Below are 23,606 nucleotides of genomic sequence, written 5' to 3' on the forward strand. Positions count from 1 at the left end.
AAAATACCAATTATATATTTATAAAGAAAGATAGTAAAGTTACAAGTTTTCACCAAATATCTGAGCATCTGTAATTCAGAGCTTTTACAACTACAAAATAATTCATTTTCTCCTAACATATAGCAGAAATAGGAAATCTTTCTCTGCATACTTGCAGGTTTACTATCTAAATAACATCTTTTAGCAATTCTACAGATGACCTCGTTTTGAGAACTGACTTAGGATATTGAACTGTAGAAACTGCAAACAACTGCAAGTATGCTAAATGAGATATACAAGTGTGTGCTGAGTAGTTGAGTGAAAAGGGAAGTGATACACCCTTTTTAAACAGGTCTGCACAACTATACATGTTTTGACCTCTGTCACTGTAGTCTTTCTGACTGTTGATTAATGGAAAAGCAATCACTTTGGCAGTTTATTCAGGAAATATATCACTATTTTAATAAACTCTAAATAAGGCAATCCATGAGTATTTTTTGACATTATACTGGCAAACAATTGGTTTGTTAATCATTTCTTAATTTAAAATACAAAAAGATATGACCATCAGAGAATTTAGCTGTTCATTGCTTTGCCACGACTACTATGGGCCTGAAAAAGGAGTAAGAGTTAGAACATAAAATTAGGTAATTCTTTGCCTAATATATAAAATGTATTAAGTTCATGGTTTCCTTTTTTCTTAAAAATTTATAGAGTCCTCACTCCTTATGTTACTACATAGATCTCTCAACTCCAGCTTGGAGACAACTATGGGTGAATAAAAGGTAGTAAAATTGTACTTAGTATTTGTGGACTCAATCATAAATATTAGTGAAAGCAAACACAAACTGGTCTGGAAATTTTTCCAATATATTTTTTAAATATACACCAGCCCCTGTGTTTGCCCTAGTTCAAGCTTCTCTAGCCATTTTTTCTAGTAGTCTACTCCTTAGTTTTTCTTTCTAACATTCTTCATAAGAACAGTCAAATCCATTGGTGTGTCTGTCCAGATTGCTCCTAAAAATAATAAATTTAGATTATTTTCCCCACAATGTGTCTCTAACAATAACCAATGTGGTAAATGTCATTGTGACCATACTCAATTTATTTCAAGCAAGAAACCTCACCACTTTCATTCACTCTGTAAATCATTAACAGTTTCTACTTTTATAATTTTCCCAAAGACATAGTCCTGGTTCTCTCTACACTTAAATCTTCTTGCAGATTTTCCCCTTCAGTGGACATTGGTTTAATTGCATTCCAGGAAAAAATCAAGTTTCTTTCCCTTCCTTTCTTTAAAAATATTTTTTCTGGGCAACAATGACACAAAAATACATGACTAAAAGGATTTTTATGCTGCTATCATACCTTAAAGGGAAGGCAATTTGATTGTGTAATGTGGGGAATTCACAGTCATTTATTGTTGCATTGAGAGATTCCAGCTTGGACCAGTAAAGGGTTGTTTTTATCACCTTTTACACCACTGTGACCAAAAGAACAAGAACAATTTTAGAAGATGAAAAGTTTATTTAGGGGTTTATGGTTTCAGAGGTCTCAGTCCAGAGATGGCTGGCTCCCTTGCCCTGGGCCCAAGATGTGGCAGAATATGAAGGCAGAAGAGTATGGTGAAGGAAAGCAAGCAGCTCAGAAAATGGACACCAAGAAGCAAAGAGATTCAGGGACAAAATATATACCCCAAAGGCAGCCCCCAAATGCCCCACCTCCGTCAGCCACACCCTACCTGCCTACAATTACCACCCAGTTAGTCCTTATCAGGGGATTGATGCACTGATCAGGTTAAGCCTCTCATAACCCTATCATTTCACCTCCAAACTTTCTTGCATTGTCTCACACATGAGCTTTTGGTAGACCCCTAATATCTAAGCCATAAGGATACTCTTCTAAATATGGTTTTATAAGGTTTATGATTATTTTGAAGTCCCTTTATTTGTTAACAAACTATTATTTTCTCCCTTTTATTTAAGTTCTTGTTCCTTAAAGTGTGGTCTACAGAACAGCAACATCATTATTTCCAGAAATCATTTGAAATGTAGAATCTCAGACCCCACATGAAACACACAATTAGAATCTGTATTTTTTTAAATATTTATTTTTTAGTTTTAGGTGGACACAATATCTTCATTTTATATTTATATGGTGCTGAGTATCGAACCCAGTGCCTTATGTGTGCTAGGTGAGCACTCTACCACTGAGCCACAACCCCAGCCCCTGTATTTTTTTTAATATTTAATTGTTAGTTGTAGTTGGTCACAATGCCTTTATTTTATTTATTTATTTTTATGTATTGCTGAGGATCAAACCTAGGGTCTCGCACTTGCTAGGCAAAAGCTGTACTGCTGAGCCACAACCCCAGCCCCTAGATTCTGTATTTTTAAAAAGACCCTACTCATAGGTGGTACATATGAACATTAGAGTTTGGGAAGCATTGTTCAAAAATGTTTTTTAAAATGTAAAAGAAAATCCCATTTGGTCATTCCACTTTGTATATGATATACTCTGTACTCTTTCTATCTTGCCTAATTCAAAATGGGCACACACATCTTTGCCTGGATGCTGTTTAAGGTGCCTCAAAAATATGATTTTTTTGTGGATGCTAGATTGAAAAGATATGTTTTCTATGAAAATACTTTTTCTATATTAAAATGTGAAATTTCATTTTCTGGGTCAAAAACTACACTGTCCAATATAGAAGGCACTAGCCACATGTGTCTATTAGAGTCAAACTACTTAAAATCAAATAAAATTTAAAATTCAATTACTCAGTCCTTTTAGTCACATCTAATATACAGAGCATATATTGGATATTGCTGATACTAATCATTTATATCACCCCAGAAAATTCTATTGGACAATAATTATTCAGAGACTACTACATTCTCAGTTAGGCTTTGAGAGTGTCAGTTGTTGCAACAGCTTTCAGATCAGATTGGCAGCTTCATGGAACCAGGATAATCAGCTAAAAGAGAAAATCTAGTTAACTTGAGGGATTATTCCTAGTGCACTTGATCTATTTCTGAAATATCAAGCTATTTCATGTAGGTTGGAAGTGCGGGAGGAATGGTACTAGAAAATGCCTCTTCTCCTTGCATGCCTCTACAATTAAAAAGAAATCATGGCGAGAGCATCCTACTGGAATGGAGAGACTTGAAAATGGAAGCATATGTGTTAGTTTCCAATCACTGAGTGTGTGCTATTGGCTAAATTGCTTGACCTGTCTGGGCTTGAGTTTGCTTCTTTATGCAATGAGAATATTGTATATAGTAGTTACCATCTGTTTCTATAACAGTCAAAACTAAAAATGAGAAACATCTACTGTTGCCATGTGAAATCAACCCATAATTTTCATGGATAATATTTAATGAGGGATATATATTTGCTATATAGCAAACACAAGTACTGATGCTACAAATTTTTTAAAGAAAATTATCAGTTCTTAGGGAAATCATAATTAGAAGAATGGTCAATAAAGTAGAGTCCTTACACCTCAGGATAACCCAAGTTGAATCACTAAATAGAAGAAATGTTATGTTAAAATTTTACTATATTTTCATAGTTTATTCTAAAATGAGCCTTGAAAAATATAATATACAGATCATTATGTGTATATATCAGTGAAATATTGACAACGAAAATATGCATCAGTAAGTATTCATGGACACGTTGATGCCATAATGCATACATTTATTGGAGTGCATGTTCAGATGTTTTTGAAGTTCTTGATGGACAATCATAGAAGTTTATATAGCATTTGTCTAGAATAAAGTTAGACAGGAAAAGAATAATACAGTGATCAAGAGAATTTCATTATAAATAATACAGGATTTGGGATAGGGGTATATTTCAGTGGTAGAGCATATGCTTAGCTTGCAAAAGCCCCTGAGTTCAGTGGTAGAGCATGTGCCAACCTCTATCTATTTGTCTAGTTTCCAGAAGAAAGTGTATCAACGCATTTCAGCTATATCCTTTTTTCCTTGCCAAATATGGATTTTTTAAATATTTTTCTTTAAATTGGGGTAACTTATCTTTCTTTGAATAACTTGAATCATCTGCAAATTATTATAAAGAAAAAGGGAACATTTTGATAATTTTGCAGGTTCCATGTTTATTAAGCTAGCTTAAGCTTAGTGCAAACATTAAAGAAGACTTAAGATCTCTGAAGAGCTCCATGACTTTTCTAAATGTTTTCAAACATTTGATCTATTCTAAACAGTAGATTATTTTTGATCTTTCCAATTTCCAGTGGTTAGCATTATCCTTAGGTCTACTTCCTTTCTATTATTTTTAAAATCCTAATATTTAGAGAAAAACAAATAACATATGTATATGACTTTGATTCTACTCAGGAGAAAAAGGGAAATATTATTTTTCTACAATGATGCTACATATTATTGTCAAGGAAAATAGCTGACTATGACATTGATCAAATCTACTATCTATATATGTATGAACATATATACCTGTAAATTATAGCTAAAAATTTTTATCAGTGTTTTATTAACATTAATTTAATTAATTACTATTAAAGTTACTAATTTGAGAGTTACCCTAGATTAAAATAGATGCTATTACCTTGTGCTAGATTCATTTCATAAAGAAAAATAATATGAAAAACAGAGACATTAAAATGTTTAAATAATATCATAGGAAATAAATATTTCACTGAGTATGTATACATCTGAAACACATGATTTTATTAAAGGCATAAGAGTACTAGATGGTAAACATTCTTCTGCCATTCCCTTAGTATAAGAAACATCATTACATTTTCCTTTCTGTCCCATTTACTGTCTGAAAAACTTTGGTCTTGGAAACACAACTAGAATGTAGACAATAACAATGGTATTAAGACTTAAGTTACCTTTATGTTTTTATTGGTTCATTAATGACATCAATTCACTTATTCCTACAGACCTTGTCTATTTTGGATTATTTATGATTTTAAGATAGATTAAAATAATGCTAATTAATCATCTCTAAATATTTTATGTAACAATGTGGTTCAATAAGTTTATGTTTAAGGAAGACATTTGTACCATAGAATACAAGTTAAATACTGTACCAATTATGGACCTGAATCTCAGCAGAAGATTCCCTTAGAAACCTTTTCTAAATCCTTAAAAAACATTCCCTGTGAAAGTACTTCATTCTGAGGTTTATTACATCAGTTTACCGTGTAAAACAAACTTTTCATGACATTTTCTATTAATAATGTTTAAATGGCAGTAAGTAAAGTAAAATTTCCTGTAGTTGCTAAAGAACTGTGGTAAAACTACTTCTGCTATTGATTCGAGGAACAGCTAAACTCTGAAAATGCTGAGAAGTGATAAATTCTTTACACTTATTTTATGGCATATTTCTTTGTTTGTTATCCATGCTACACAGTTGTTTTATAATATTAAAGTATGTTCAGTAATGAAACAGGAACGCAAAATGCTTCTTAAGAGTCTTTTTGCACTCTCTGTTAACAATACATAGATATTTGAGAATATAAAATTTTATTAAATCTACTTCTAAATTGATGACATGTGACTTAGATTATGAGTTCTACAGAGGAGGATTTGATCAACTATAATGTATTTACATCCACAATGTAATAAGTATAACAGGCCAATAAAAGGCTTTTAACTCACACAATATCCTAGGATGTTAACAACTAAGTTTATATGTAATCCAAAACATTTATTACTTACTATAAACCAGTCACTTGCTGGTTCATTACTTAAAATATCTTTTTAAATGAGAACAGATAGGTTTTAACTTTGAGTGTCTTGTGACATGTTATGTAACCTTGAGAAAGGCCCTTTTCTTCTGCACTTCAGTTTCCTCATTTTTCCTTTAATCATTTAGGTATTTGCTTCCATGATGCTGCAAAACAATTGCTAAATCTCAATGGCTTACAACAGTAAACAGTCATTTTTTTTCCCTGAAATATTTGTAGGTCAATCATGGTAGCTTTGTTTCAGACTGTGGATTGGATCTAGGTCTCCTCACATGTCCGTCATATTGAGAGGAGCAGTTACTTTTGTGGTAAATGCACAGAAGTACAAGAGGCCAATACAAAACACCCCAACACAATTGAAGCCTCCACTTACAACATCCTACTAAGTAGTCATTATCTCAAGCTACTCACATAGTAAAGCTCCAAGTCAATGGGCCAAAGAAGGAAAAGCCACATATTCTATTAATAGACACTACCAATTTCATGGCAAAAGGAATATGAGCAGAATTCAGATAGAGGAAAGGAATGAAAAATTAGTAACAATAATTGAATCTACTTTATTTCTCTTCAATCACTGGATTTGTAACTGTTTTTTTTTGATAAATGAAATGGTTTCAAGAAACTTTATTTGTAGGGGTTGCATATTTACATGCTGCTTTAGAAAATGATGTGCATGTGTAAGGATCCTTTGGTAGAACTATGGTATATTATTTACAGGCTAACAACAAATTTCACATTAGAAAAAGTGTATTTACATTTAGAGAATTAAATGTTTAAATACATATTATGAGGCTCTGGTAGCTTTAATTATTCATTTCATCAGCATTATCATATTGCAAGAAATAAAAATCTTACAGAATCCAAGTGATTGGGTGAGTAGACATATGATTTTTAATTTAGTTTTACATATTTCCTTTGCTAAATAGGGCATGCAGTTTACTGGACAGTGCATAAAGCACAGCTCTCCCTTTTGGAACCAAGTTGGCAGGCAATTTGGTTTTAATCCTGTCTGCAGATTGCTTGTGCATTTCCATACATTTCAACTCTGATCCTCTAATGGTCATCTGTTATGCTGTGATTACATGGATGAACTACAAAGAGATCATCTGACTAAACTGGTAAGTTAAGGGCACCTTATCTGTATAAAGAAAAAACGTTGCAATTCAGAATAAAATATACTGATGATTTACCATGAAGTTTGACCCCTTAAAAAGAATACAAACATGCAACTTAAACATTCTGCCCACAAAAATGGTCTAAGGAGTAATTCTCTACATTGTTGACAATCCCAAAACAATGGTGAGATTCAAGAGGGATTTGGGGACAGGAATATCTTTTTTTTATTTGTTCTTTTTAGTTATACAATGATAGAAATATCATTACACTCTAATGGCTACATATTTTAAAGTTACGAAGTGCTGAAAAGTAATAATATCTTTTATTGGAACTAATAGTTTTATGTAGCATTTTTGGTACCCTTTTAACAGAAAAAAAAAAAAAAACTGACTATTATAAGCTTTTCCCAAGAATAATGTATTACTTGGTTCAAGACATTATTACTTCCTCTAATGCTTCCTTCCATGTAATAACAAAGATAAATTTTGACAGTAACCTAGTGGTTTTTTAGAGAGGGATACAAGAGGTTGAGTTTGAAAAGGCCCAATTTAAAGTGAACAATAATCTCATTTGGCATATAAAGCATGCAAGTCCTTTCCCCTTTTATTCATGCCATAACTAGAATGTTAACAAAGGTTGCATACTTCATTTAAAAAAAAAATTTGTTTGTTCTTTTTAGTTATACATAACTGTAGAATATATTTTGATATACATAAATTTAAGTATAACTTCCCATTCTTGTGGTTGTGCATGATGTCGAGTTACACTGCTTGTGTATTCATATATGAACATAGGAAAGTTATGTCCAATTCATTCTACTGTCTTTCCCACTCCCATCCTCCCTCCCTTCCCCAGACTCTCCTGTTCAATCCAGTGAAACTCCACTCCTTCTCCCCCACCCCCACCCCCCACCTATTGTGAGTCAGCATCCATATATCAGAGAGAACATTCATTAGGCCTTTGATTTTGGGGGATTGGCTTATTTCACTTAGCATGACAGTCTCCAGTTTAATCCATTCACTGGCAAAAGCCATAATTTCATTCTTCTTTAAGGCTGAGTAATATTCCATTGTGTATATATACCACAGTTTCTTTATCCATTCATTTGTTGAGGGTCATGGAGGTTGTTTCCATATCTTAGCAATTGTGAATTGAGCTGCTATAAATATTGATGTGCTGCATCACTATAGTATGCAGATTTTAAGTTCTTTGGGTATAAACCAAGGAGTGGGATAACTGATTCAAATGGTGGTTCCATTCCAAGTTTTCTGAGGAATCTCCATACTGTTTTCCATAATGATTGCACCAATTTGCAGTCCCACCAGCAATGTATGAGAAGGTTGCGTACTTCTAAGCATCATCTTGCTTTTAATTACCCAAAGTCCAGTTTTCCATGTATATGGTTTCACAGACAAAAGCTAATATCTGATTTCTTCTTATCATCTTGAAGGTAGTTGATTCCCCTTTTCCTTTTATCTGTATTGCATTATCAGTAAACACCTAGTGAGGATCTTCTAAGTTAGCTAGGTGCTATGTATGCACAATTATATCTCTACTATCTACTCACTGACCTCTACTTCATTTTCATCTGAAAATTAGAAATAATCATTATACTCACATTCTGAGATGGTTTTAAGGATTAAAATAAATGCTGGATATAAAGTGCTCAGAAAAAAAAGTGCCTAATTCATCATTCATTGAAAAATACATAGTAAGCATATAGTATATGCCCAGGCACAGTTCTAGACGCTAGAAATCCAATATTTGAATAAGACAGACAATAATGCTGTTTTTATGATATTGATACTTAAATGAGAAAATAAAAATGATAAACAAAAAAAATGAACAAAATGGTACTACTAATAAGACCATTTTTATAAGTGAGGGAATTGAAACTAAAAGAAGATAGACAACTTACTCAAGATTACAAAACTAAAATGCAATAGAGCCTGGATTAAAACCTAGGATTATGATATCCTCAAACCCAACTTTAAAACTGCCACTATCAAGATGCTGTTATACCCATTATGAGCTCTAAAACAATTCCCATTGCAGCCTTCTTTTATCCTTTCTACCCCAATCTCTAAAATCACTATACCATGTTGTTAACTTTATTGAAACATGATTTTCCCCTGAAGTGATTGTATCAGTTATGATAGTGGAGTTTGGGGATCACTTAGAGGTCTTTAATACAGTACTTATGCTTGGCTTATGCTTGGCTTGCCTCCAGAATTCTTATTATTCTAGGGTGTGGATCATGTGTTTCCAATGTACAGTCTTTTTAGAATGATGGCTGCTAATATTTCTACTCTGAATGTATGCAAAAAAATATTGTCAAGTTGCTTCCTTTTGAAATTCTTCTTTTTCCCTGGGTAACTTTCCTAGATATTTTGGAAATTCTAATCATTATGGGTCACTTCTGCATTTCCCTTGATGCAAGCAGATTTCTCTCTCTTCAACTTCTTTCAAAGTTCTATGTATCTATGTTTTTTCCAGTTACTTGTTGGTTTTGGCTTCCTTCTAGATGGCCCTGTTGAATAGTCTCTGGATATTTTGATTTTATTCAACTTTACTGCATTAAAAAAAATTGTTCTTTGTATTTTTCTCCAGCAAGCATCCCATAACTTTGACCCCATTACAGTCAATTTGCAGAGAAGAATCTCTCTATGTCTCTGCACATACTAATCTGCAAGTCATCTTCAGTAGTTGTTTTTCTATCCAGTCTGTGTCTTCATATGTCACCAGTACATAGAATGAACAATTCAGGATATGAACATAATGCAATTTTATATTGGTCTCACTTTGCACATTTAATTAAGTGGGATAATATAATTTCACCCATGAACAGGACTCACACAAACTCATGCTCTATCTCATATGTACTCCACAACACACATTGGAACATTTTATGCTCCAAAAGGTTGTAGGCTGATTTCAATGCAGCCACCTTAATCCAGTGATTAAAAATGCTTTAAGTTTTTTCAAGCAAGAGTCAAGCACTGATCATCTATGTCTCATGATTGTAGACATTGAACTTTCTAAGTGTCTACAAAGAATTCTTCTTTATTAAAGCATATATTGGCTCAAAGTTTTGGAGGTTTTAGTCCATGATTGGTTAGCCCCATTCCTTTTAGGCCTGCAGTAAGATTAGTACATCATGGTGTGTATGTGTGACAGAGGAAGTTGCTCACTTCATGTTAGTCAGGAAGTAAAGGGGGTGCAGGGTCTCAAAATACCTTTCAAGGGCACTCTCTTGTACAACCAGAAGACTTCCAACTAGACCACACCTTGGAAGGTTCTACAACCTCTCAATAACACCACTAGCTAGGGACCAAACCTTTAATACATGTGACTTTGGGAGACATTTATACAAACCATAGCAATGATAAATCACTGATACTGAAAGAAATTGCATTCTTCCCTGTTATTTGACTCATTTTTTATAATGTAGTACAAGATATTGCATTAAATGTTTCAAATAGAATATATTTTAACATAGTGTCTTAATTATTTCACCTGAATCTACTAGGAACTCAATCACTAGGAACTCATCACTGAAAGTGGTATCACCAGACATTATGTGCCTTGTGATGTGATGGAATGAAGTATTCTTGCTTTAAAAAAATGAAACCTAAGTCAAATCATCCTCTAGATTAACTTAGAGTTTACAGGAAATACATAGCATAAAGGAACAAGTTAAATGATGCTACTAGAAAGCACAGAAAAAATATATATAATATACATATAAAAATAAGACAAATGACTTAGTTTCTCCAGAATAATCAATGATAAAAGGAATGGAGAGCTTTATAGAATAAAAGAGACTTAAAGGACTAAAGAGACAAACGTGATATGTGGTTCTTGTTTGGTACAATTAAAAATGAAAAAGAAACTGTAAAACTCATCAAATCATCTTGGGAAGAATGAGTGCATTGAATATTGTTTGGTTATTAGATGGCAGTAAAAAGTATTGTAAATTCTGGTAAGTATAATTGTCATGTAGAAAAAAGAAAATATATTTATGATTAATATATGTATAATAAAGTACACATATGTATGTACAATAAAATATTTACATATACATTGAATCTAAAAGGGCTGATATCATAGAAGTGGATAGTTGAATAATTGTGGCTACCTGAGGCTGGGGAGAGTGGGGGGATGAGGAAAAGTCGATCAATGGGTGTTCAGTTACAGTTAAATAGGAGCTTAAAGTTCTGGGGCACAGTTGCACAGTAGGGTGACTACAGATAATAATAATAATGCATAGTACATTTCACAAAGAAGAAAGGAAGGTGAAAGTTTTCCCCACAATGATCAGTGTTTAAGGAGACACCAATATCTTATTAGTGTCATATAGAGAAGAAATAATTTTTTAAAAATTTGATATATATAACATTAAGTATTCTTACTAACTCATTTAAATTTACTTAAACATTAACTAATTTATACATTTATTGAACATTACATAGTAACCAAGTAATATATATAAAACTTTTCAGTTTTTAATTATCACTTAAATTAAAATTTACTAAATTAAAAATAAATAAATCTTTGGGGGAAGAATGGGATTGGAATTTGAGCTATACTCTGTTACAACTTATGGGACAGTGAGATTGCTGCAAAACTAATACTCTTTTTTTTTTTCTTTTAAGAGGACACAACATCTTTATTTACATTTATGTGATGCTGAGGATTGAACTCAGTGCCTCAAGCATGATAGGCAAGCAATCTACCACTGAGCCCAACCCCAGCCCCCAAACCCATATTCTTTAAGAAGCAAAATATTAGCTAAAATTGCAACTCAATACTCTTTAACTTAAATTTAGTGATTCTTAAATCTGGTTTTCTCCTAGAACCTTAAAAAATCAAACATACTGAGACCCTACTACATACCAATTAAATAATAACCCCTGATGTTGGTCTTATGTATTTCCTATTTTGTTTTATTTTTGGCTTTACCATTGTTTACAATATGAAGAGTTGTGTATTACTGCAACCCAACCCAACTCTATTAGGTTGAGCAAACCTGGACAGGTAGATAACTATACTAGCTATTTATTTGTAGTTGGATATTTTATAGACTCTGCACAAATGATGTCCCAAAAGTAGATCCCACTGGTGGCAGTAAAAAGATGCTTACATGTACCATTCCTAGAGTGAAACACATTAGTATAGAACAATGTTTCTCAAACTTGGTTTTCATAAGAATCAACCAGGGAACTTGTTAAAAATATATTAAGTGGCCTACCTAGAACTTGCTGAAGAAAAATCTTTGAGGATTTCCAGGATAGGACCTCAGAGCTTGTGTTTTTAAGAAACATCTTGGACCAATCTTATGGTGAGGGAAATTTGCTAAACACTGGGGAAAGTCAGAGAAACTAATATATTGCACCTAGTCCTTGTATCAACAATTGCCATTTTTCAATCTCTGTGATTTTAGAAGATGGAAATTTTAAAGAAATTCCAAATGTTTACTCACTATATTACACATATGTACACTTTATTATACATATTCAGTTTTATACATATATATGTAATATATATATATATATATATATATATATATCCACATACATACATACACAAACACAGTAGCTATTCTAATTGGGTGGACATGATATCGCATTTTGGTTTTGGTTCACATTAAATTTTTCTTTAAAAACACACACACACTAGAATTTTAACCAAAAATACAGCACAATAATATTCAGTTTGATTAATAAAATTTCTGATTTTTGTCAACTCCATAATTTCTAGCTACTTAAGAAAACATATCCCTAATTTTTAACAATTCTTCTTGGCCTCATAAGAAATCACTAATTTATGGTCTGACAATGTATATATGTTTCATATTCAATGACAACAGTTAACCCCGATATCTTATTAGTGTCATATAGAGAAGAAATATTTTTTAAAAAAATTTGATATGTATAACATACAGTATTCTTACTAACTCAATTAGCTGATTCTGAAGACCCAATGAGTATTTTATTTGAAGTCTCACCTTCATTATCCCCTCAAGTTTTTGTCTACCAGCATGCCTCAAAAGTAAAGATGAGTCTTCAGCATATATCCTCTTTTTTATATCACTGCTTCCCATTGCATCAACGATAGTACATGGAACATCTTAACTGGTTCATTAATATTTGTTGAATGAATTAAATGCATTAAAAAACACATTAGGAGTTGAATAGTCTCAGAACATTCAAAGGCCAAGTCATAATTATTTAGAATCGAATATATTTGTTTCTCTGGGACTTTTCTTTTTACACCTAACAGCATGTACCAATCCTAGGCCCCATTAGGGACACATCACACTGTAAAATAAAAATTTAGTGTTTATGCACCTCAGATAGAGCATTAATCTCCAGGATATAAAAGAACTCAAAAAAATTTAACACCAAAAAAAAAAAAATAACCCAATCAATAAATGAACTAAGGAACTGGACACTTCACAGAAGAAGAAATATAATCAATCAACAAATGTATGAAAAAATGTTCAACATCTCTAGCAATTAGAGAAATGCAAATCAAAACTACACTGAGATTCCATCTCACTCCAGTCAGAATAGAAATTTTCAAGAATACAAACAACAATAAATATTAGCGAAGATGTGTGGGAAAAGGTACACTCATACATTATTGGTGGGACTGCAAATTGGTGCAACCACTATGGAAAGCAGTATGGAGATTCCTCAGAAAACTTGAAATGGAACCACCATTTGATCCATTTATCCCATGCCTAGGTTTATACCCAGAGGACTTAAAATCGGCATATAATACACAGTCACATCAATGTTTATAGCAGCTCAATTCACAATTAGAACCAACCTAGGTGATCTTCAACAGATGAATGGATAAATAAACTGTGGTATAAATACACAATGAAATATTATTCAGGCTTAAAGAAGAATGAAATTATTGCATTTGCCAGTAAATGGATGGAACTGGAGAATATTATGCTAAGTAAAATAAGCCAATCCCAAAGAACCAAAGGCCAAATATTTTCTCTAATATGCAGATGCTAATTCACAATAAGGGCGGAATAGAGGTACTTTGGATTAGACAGAGTGTAGTGAAGAGAGGGGAGGGGGTATTGGGGTACGAATGATAATAGAACAAATCTGACACTATTACCCTATGTGCATACATGATTGCATGACTTGTGTAACTCTACATCATGTACAACCAGAAGAATAAGAAATTATACTCCATTTATGTATGATGTGTCAAAATGAATTCTACTCTCATGTAAAACTAATTAGAACAAATAAATTTTTTAAACAAAAGAATTTAGTGTTTAATTTATACTTTCTGTTTCTCAGATGCAATTAACCCCATCTAGAACCTGACTTTCATTAGGGCTTTGCAGTCTCCCTCATGGATTTTATGTTGATGATTTTCTTTATTAACATGTAATTTTTTCATGTTTTCCATTTGACAAGGAGTAAGATTTCTTATTTCTTCTTTTCCTCTTTCCTTCTAGAGTATTCTTAATTGCCCTCTCACAACCTCTTCTAGAATCATCCATTATATTGATGATTCAGTGTTCCTGCCTCCAAAGGTATGTGGTAATAGATCTAGTGACAGAGACAAAGGGAAATGTTGCCAATTGCTGGTGTTCGTGATATATACATACATATATTATATATATGTATATATGTGTGTGTATACATTATGATATGTGGCGTTTGTGATATATTCACACACACATACATATATATGCATATATACACATATCTATTTCTATATTTAATTTTTCTCAAAAACTTGAACTAAAAGCTTTATACCCAATATTATATTGTAAAATATTTCAAGCATACAGAAAATTTTACAATGAATACTCATATACCCAACACCATTATTCTATAATTAACATTTTACTACACTTGTTTTATCACATATCTATTTTCCCACCCATATCACTGCACATTCATCATGCCATCTTAGTTTTTGGTAGGCATTTTAAAGTAAATGGCACATGTCAGTTCACTTCAGTCCCTAGCATTTCAGCATGCAAATCATAAGCTAGAGGTCAATAAAAGTACTTTTATTTTTTTCTAAAATTTGAAGTGACACTTACAATGATAATCGCAAATTGCAAACACATAGTTTGGTAAGTTTTGACAAAATAACTCAAATCCTGTCACAATGTAGAAATGTACTACCGTCACCCTAGAAATGTATTCTCATGTCCCTTTCTTGTCAGTCCCCAGCCTTACCCTTCCTCTTAGAGGTAATCATCACTCTTTTTACCAACATAAATTAGTTTTCTTTTCTTTTGATTCTTTTAGAAATTCCAATGAATGAAATTATATGCTATTCCTCTTTTGGGAAAGGCTGCTTTCAATCAATATGATTATAACATTTATACATACTAATCTGTATGCAAGATGCTTACTACATTTTAATGCTAATGGGTATTTCATTATATGAATATATTACACCTTGTTTTTATGTTTTTCTATTGGTAAATACCTGAGCTGTGTTTCCAGTTTAGTTACTATGAATTAAAACTCTAAGAATATTCTTGTATGTTTTCTGCAAACGTGTTTGCATGTATTTTGGGTAAATATCTACAAATGTACTGCTAGTTTTAATGCAGGTATACTTTAGTTTTATATGAAATTGCCTGACCTTTTTTCTAAGGTACTTGTGTTACTTCACACACACACACACACACACACACACACACACACCAGTATAAGAGAGTAGTATTCTAGTTATTTCACATCCTTACCAACATCTGGTGTTGTCATTCTTAATTTAACCAGTTTTGTGGGTATAGTAGTATATCATTGTGGTGTTAATTTTCATTTACCAGATGAATAATGATTTTGAGCTATATTCATCTCCCTCTTGGCCACTCCTGAGATAAATAATATTTGTTTATTAGAAATTGTTTTTCTAAATTTTTACTTACTAGTATATTACTAAAGATTCTTGTGACCATATTCATTAGAAAATATAGTTGTTCTTATTGTTTATGTTAGATTTTCATCCATCCATTTTTATATGCATATATATATATATATCCAAAATATATTTTTATCAGTTTTCCTATTTAAGAATGCAAAGTTATTAGAACTTGCTTCCAGAGATGTAGACCATCAAATGCTTAGTGTCTATTTTGTCTTTGGTCCATGAAGATATTTATCTTTATTTTGAACCTGTCATTTTTATCTTTAATTTATGTTGTCTATTATTCTTTGTGTTTGAATTATGAAGAATACATATCATAATGTCATCTTTCTGTGTCATCTTCACCAGAATTCACATCTTTACCACTGTATCATTAATTTTTGGTTTGATTCTTGGTTAGAGTTTTATTAGATGTAAAGGTTCTTTTGATGATGGGACCCAACACAAGGACATTCAAATAGCTCTGAAAGGCAGAACACTTTGTTACTTACCGATTCAAATGAGACAAGGCTGCTAGGCAGGGCTATGCAGATGGTTATAGCAAGGGACAAGTTAACTAATAGCTGGAACTATAGGGAACATCACGTATATTACGAGTTTGTTGGCTATATTGTGCAGGCTACCCACAGACTGGCTAATTTGACTAATTTCAAGTGCTATAAGGAAAGATGTCTGCTCCTATTTGTCTGATACCTAGCCCCAGGGCTGTTGAGGCTGGTGTATAGCAGCCCCAATTGTGAAAGTTGATTAGGGAAGTGGTTGAAATGTGGTCTTAATCAGCCACTTAGGAAGGAGAAATGTCAAAGACTGGGGTTGTGGCTCAGTGGTAGAGCACTTGCCTAGCATGTGTGAGGCACTGGGTTTGATCCTCAGCACCACATAAAAATAAATAAATAAAATAAAGGTAGTGTGTCCATCTACAACTAAAAAGTATATATTTAAAAAAAGAAGGGGAAATGCCCTCATCCAAAAACTCAAAACTGGGTCAACACAGCATTTTTTAAAAATATTCTTTGGTTGTTAAAAATACTTTTTAAAAATATGTTTTATTCATTGATATGTAGTGCTGAGAATTGAACCCAGTGCCTCACAGATGCTAGGCAAGTGCTCTACCACTGAGCCATGACCCCAGCTCTGAGACAACATTTTTAAAATGTTTTTATTAGTGCATTATAGTTATACATAATGTTGGAGTTAAGACAGCATTTTTCTAAATCTATATTATCATTAGGCAAACTAGAGGTCCATATACCAGTTTGTCATTCCTGGATTTTTCTAAACTTTTAATGAAATAGTTGGAAGATCAATTATGTATGCAAGTTAATAAATAAAGATTTGAGATTATAAAATTAAAATTTGATAAATTGAGCTATGCCAAAATTTAAAACTTCTGGGCATCAAAGGACACAACAGAGTGAAAAATCAATCTACAAAATGGAAGAAAACATTTGCAAATCTGATAATGGGGTAATGTCCAGAATATGTAAAGAATTTTTGCAACTCAACAACGAAAAAGCAAAAAAAAAAAAAAAAACAATTAAAAATGGACAAAGGAGTTTGATAGATATTTATCCAAAGATGTGCAATTGACCAACAAGTAATGAAAAGGTATTCAATATCGTTAATCATTAGGGAAATGCAAATCAAACTTGTAATGAGAAATCACCTAACATTAGCATTGCTTGTATCAAAAAGGGAAAATAAACATTGGCAAGGATATGTCAAAATTGGAACTCTTGTGTACTGTTTGTAAACATTCAAAATGGTGAAGACAACTATGGAAAACAGTATGGTGGTTCCTAAAAAAAATAAAATTAGAATCACCATATGATCCAGCAAATTCACGTCTTAAAATGCTTCTATGGGTCCTAGCCACTTGTAGAATTGGTTCTAAATTTCCTAAAAATGCCTTATGACCCCTCCCCCTTTTTTTTCTAACCCCATCATTTCTCATTCCCTATTTCAGACACTAATAACCCTGATTAGTCATTAATTCCTTCACCCACTATGTAATTTTGCTTTACAAAGACTTTTATTATAATGTCCAAGGATATCCTTCATCTCTTTCCTATTCCTATTCTCACAGCCAATGCGTACTTGCACTATAACTAAGTAAACACACTATTTTCTTCCTGAATTCCTCATTTTAAATCATGGTATGTGTTTCTCCTAGGCATCCAGTAACACCATGTGCACATTTTTATTAGTATATTTATTGTTTTATGACTTATCTTTTATCTTCAGTGTTTATCAAAATAAATTATTATTGCCATTCAATGCTAGCTGGTTTCACAAATCTTACAAAGATTTTTTTAAAAATTGTAAAAAAAAAGGAAAGAAAGAGAGAAAGGAAGAATGGATGGATGAGGGAAGGAAAGGGAAGGAAGGAAAGAAGGGAGGAATTCTACTGTAGGATATATTTGACATTTGAATATATTTTCCCTCATAGTAAAGTTTCTTTTCATTCCTAGATTCCACCATTTTGGGGAGAATGAAAGAAATTTTAACAATGGATTGATATTTTCCTTTTTGTCTCACACATATATCTCATGGCTGGATATGCCAGATATCCTCATTCATCAAACCAGATTGTCTGATATAAGACTTATATGTGATACTTCTCTCTCCATTGTCAAAAGTTTTATTCATAATGTTGATTTCTAAGATCAGGACTTTCCCAACTATTACTTTTATCTGGTCCTTTGATTGAAAAGAAGTAATGCTTTTTATGGCAGGTAGATTTGCTTCTTAAATTTATTGTCCAGCTATATTCCACTTTAACTTGCAAATTGAGCACTGTGCTTACAAAGAGATATTTTTCTAGTCTTCACAGCTCTAAAGCCAGGTCTTCTTTTATTCAGGAATTAATGCAGTGGTCCCCTGTGGCCAGAGAGAAGGAAAGTTTAATGCTCAGGGCTTCTGTTTCATGTCCTCAGCCTCCACCGTTACAAAATATGCAGTCACACAGTTTATTTATTGCCAACCACCGCCTTTATTATGCATTTTTCTATCTTCATAGACTAGTGTAAATATAAATAAAATAGCAAATAAAAAATATGTAAAACAGCATGACAGAGATAATTTAAATGGAAAAAAAGAAATAAGAAATTCTGAGTGTTGAAATGAGTCATAAATGTCGTTTCTATATTTTGAAGAATACAATTATACATTGTTTTGATACTAGATATAATATAAAATTATAAACCTACTTTAAATCCACAAAAGCAATAAAGTTTAAACATCAAGGTTGACAGTCTCATTATATAGTACATTTGCCCATCCTCAAGACTGCTTCAGAGATATCCAAAGAAAATGTATTTCTATGATCCATGGAAATATCTAGTCTCCAGCCACATCTCTGGAGATCATATAGTCCAGAAGCAATTTATTTGAGAAATCTAAGAAATTGAGCTTCACTAACCAAAACAAAAACAAAATTAAAAATAAAAACAAAACAAAAAATGATTTTTGTATTTCTACTTTACCATTTTCATTAAACTTTTTACTCATGCCAGCTCTCACTTATCCATATTTAAAGCAATGTAAGATAATTCTGATAATTACAAATTCCCTAAGCATTGAAAAGACGTCTACATTAAAACTATGGTAGCAACCCTTGGAAAGAAGCTCATGAAGATGGTTTATGTTCAATTTTGACTAGTTAACAGTTCCACAGTAAAGTAAAATCCTCTTAATATAAGGAACATAATGGGCTATGAAAACTTCTTAAATTATGCAATAGTGAACTCTACCTTACTTAACAATCTTACTAAGCATCCAGTAGGGTTTTTTTATGTTTTTGTTAGCACATTACAGTAATACAAAATATTAAGGTTAATTTTGACATCCATGAAATATAATTTGCTCCACTTCAGTTCCAGATACTTGTTTCCCTCCTCTCACTTTTCCAACCCTTCCCCTATTTCCCTTCCTCTGTTCTACTGGTGTTTCTTCTTTTTATTTATAGCTCTTTAAAATTGGTGCTTTATAGATATAGATAAAGGTGGAATTCACTGTGTTAAGTCCTTATATGTACATACCATAATTGGGTCAATTTCATTCCACCATTCCTCCCTTTTCCTTTCTTTCCCTCCTCCCTCCCGGTGTATCGCCTTCCTAATATACTGATCTCCCTTCCATTTTCATGGGATTTCCCCCCCACACAACAGTGTTTTTTGAAAACTGGGGGCAATTAGGAATTAATATAACTTTCTAATATTAAATGAAATGTTTCAAATTACACAGTGAGAGATTAGTTAGTATAATAATATTGTGATTTTATCCAAAACTTAAAATTAGCATATTATATAATTTATTTATTAAAAATAAAACATTACACCATCATTTTTGTTTTATAAAAATATAAACTCAACATACAATATGGTATGCTATGATAATGGAAACCTTATTTAATAAAGATATACTTTTCAAAATGAATATATTTGTGTATATATATATATATATATATATATATATATATATATATAATTGAAAAAATAATTGACCACCTAAAATAATTTGGGTGGGCATATTTTCTGAAGGACAGTTTGGTCTTTAATCAATTTTCATAACAGGCATTTCAGGAATAATCCTCTGATCGAATATTTTTTTAAAAATAGTGGGGTTTTTTTTGAAAAACTTGAATGATTCCAAAACATTTACAGCCAAATAATATGGGATTATAAGATTTGATGCAGATTTGAACACCATGGTAATGCAATATACCCATTAGGAAGACAAAAGGGTAAAGTTAAGCATCATTCATTCTTTGTATCATCATTATTTTATGAAACCCTTATATAAATAAATCTTAGTTGGCAGTGGATGTAAAAGTGATGTTGTGAAATAATACATAGTACAGAAATTTTAAAAATCAGCTCCTGTGAGTGTGAAAATAAATTACAAACAGATCAAGGTTGCTAAATATGTGAAGAATTTCAGCTGGGAAAATTGCAGTTCAAAATTAAGGGTAGAATTTGGTTTTAGTGCTATGAATCAAACTGTCATTTTCTATTTTCTTGGTTTCTGTTAATATTTGCTACCTATCCTTCTCAGAATAATAACACTCAGTCAATAAGTGTTTTTAGTTAATTAAATACAATATATAAATGATCTAACATATATTAGGTATTGATATATTTTAGTTTTACTATATTTGAACAGAATAATCCCATTTTACTTATTTTGTTTCATTTATATCCCTATTTTCATTATTAATTGTACCAATATATATTTTTTAATTTAGTAGTTTTTTTTCTTTCCACCATAAATGGAAATAGACAGCAACATTATTGGCCAGATAGTTTTTAATTGTTCTTTAAAACAAAACTTCCAAATCTGGTTCTTGGAAAAAAATACAGCTGATATGGAATATTTAGATTATATCATTTTTAAAATTTTTATTAGTTATTTATGGACCTTTATTCATTTATTTGTTTATATGTGGTGCTGAGAATCGAACCCAGTGTCTCACTCATGCTAGGCAAGTGTGCTAACACTGAGCCACAACCCCAGCCCCTAGATCATATCATTTTATGTATAAAGTGTTTTGTTTTGAAGTATTGGAGGGATTTAGTTTCTCTTCATTGTGGAATGCAATCCATATAAAAGAGAGAAAGATCCATGCTCACAATTAATAAAATGTTCCACTTTGCTGTGAATTATTTTGAACATGTATATTATTTAAAGATCAAGGAGTGTATTTATATTTTCTTAATGAAAGAATTTACATAGCCAGACACCTGGTCTCTAAATTTAAATATATATATGGCTGGGAATGTAGCTCAGTGGTTAAGTACCCTGGGTTCAATCTTTGAACCAAATGAAGAAGAAGAAGGAGAAGGAGAAGGAGAAGGAGAAGGAGAAGGAGAAGGAGAAGAGAATTTACCCATCAGTTTCTGAACATGCAAAATATTTATGATATGGTGTTGATACATATAAGATAATTATTATTTAATATTTACTCTTGGTCAGGCACTAGGCTATAGAAATGACAACAAAGAAAACAACTTTGAATAGTCATTTTCTCCTTAGATTCTCAGGCTACTGGGACAGGTCATTTTAAATAAATGTGTGACCAATGCTTTAAAATGCTGTTATCAGCAAATGAAACCGGACACTCATCTTGGTCCAGAGAAAAAGGCAAATTAGAACCCATACTGCTGATGTGAGGGAAGAGTAGCCCATGAGATTAAAATGAAAATATTATTTAGAGACCTTGTATGTATTTACAAATACACATGCATATATACATATAAATATACATATGTAAATATATTGTAAATATAAATATATTGCAAACATAATAACTATAAATATTAAAATATATCATAAATATTGTGTATATCTCACTGCAGATCTTATGGTATCAGCTCAAAGTAGCCTTTTTTTTTTTTTTTTTGGTACCGGGGATTGAACTCGGGGACACTTAATCCCTGAGCCACACCCCCCAGCCCTATTTTGTATTTTATTTAGAGACAGGGTCTCACTCAGTTGCTTAGTGCCTCAATAAATTGCTGAAGCTGTTTTGAACTCTTGATCCTCCTGCTTCAGCCTCCAGAGCCGCTGGGATTACAGTCCACAGCACCCGGCAGAAAGTAGTTTTTGACACTCAGAAGAGGAGATCAACTGCTTAATTATCATCCCAATTCATTGATTAAGAAGGAAATAGAGCCTGATGTCTTAAACCCATGATATATTTCATGATTTATATGAGTACTGAATATATATGTACATATTATGTTGTATATAATTTTAATATTTTTTTAGCTATCCTGCTCAGTTTGTTGCCTCCCCTGGATACTGCAGTAGGTACAGGAGGGATCATTTAAAGTAATAAATTACAGAAGAGATAACCTCTCCACACTGCATCAACTCTTCCACACACATAAAATATTGCTGTATCTATGATATATTCTACTCGCATTGTGTTTGTATGGGAGTCTCTAGATTAGTATTAGTATTATTATTATTAGTCTCTAGATTAGTATTATTAAAGCAGCTATAGAACTGTTGCAGTGTAGTACACTCTAGCTGCATGTGACTATCAAGTACTTGATATCTGCTAGGGAGAACAAGGAACTGGAATTTTTAAATTATTCACTAATAATTTTGATGCAAATGGTAATTATCACAGGTGAATAGTGACTACTAGAGAGTGCACTAGATTGGATCAGTCAAAAATCAATCTTATTGCCAATGAAGCATAGCTTGCTAGGTGGTTCATTACACATTACACATTTTACTATATTAGCTTTTCAGAAAATGGGCTCCAGGCCTACCAAATGAGAATTTCCAATATCAGCATTATTGATATTTTGGATCAGACAATTCTTTGGTATGTGTGTAGGGGAGGTGTTCTGTGTATTATTCCTAACATTTATTTGTCTCTTGGATGACAGAAACATCAATATCCCCAACTTAGGGCAACACAGTATCTTCAGATATTATCAAATGTCACCTGGGATTTAAGGAGCATCCATTAGAGAACCACCATTAAGTGTAATTATTCCTGTTGAAATTCTGACCTTTCTTTGGGAAAACTGTCTTTAAGAATACCTGGCTTATTTAAGGAGGTTCATTGACATGTCCTGTGGACTGAATGTTTCAATATATGTATGGAATATCTGAAGTTATGACTATGTAGTCAGAGGTGGAGAGAAAACAATGCAGGAAAAAAAGAAGTGGAGAACTAATTCCATTACAAACTCAATAAAAGATTGAATTTTAAATCAGATACTTTTGAGTCTTTGCACTTTTGACTTTGCAATGTGACTTGCTCTGTGTTTCCTTGGAATTACTGTCCATTTGAAGAGTTTCTAATTTTATATTATTTGGGCATATTTAA

At 32.2% G+C, this 23,606-nt stretch overlaps 1 pseudogene; it reads right to left on the bottom strand.

The window, feature by feature from the left end:
* Positions 1-555: 555 nt before the first annotated feature.
* Positions 556-23,606, bottom strand: part of LOC124079646 (small ribosomal subunit protein uS13-like) — a 49,000-nt pseudogene continuing 25,949 nt past the window's right edge.

Source organism: Marmota monax, unplaced genomic scaffold (genome assembly GCF_021218885.2).
Source record: "Marmota monax isolate L192 unplaced genomic scaffold, Marmota_monax_Labrador192_F-V1.1 WCK01_AAM20220418_F8-fsc00075, whole genome shotgun sequence".
Classification (NCBI taxonomy): domain Eukaryota; kingdom Metazoa; phylum Chordata; class Mammalia; order Rodentia; family Sciuridae; genus Marmota; species Marmota monax.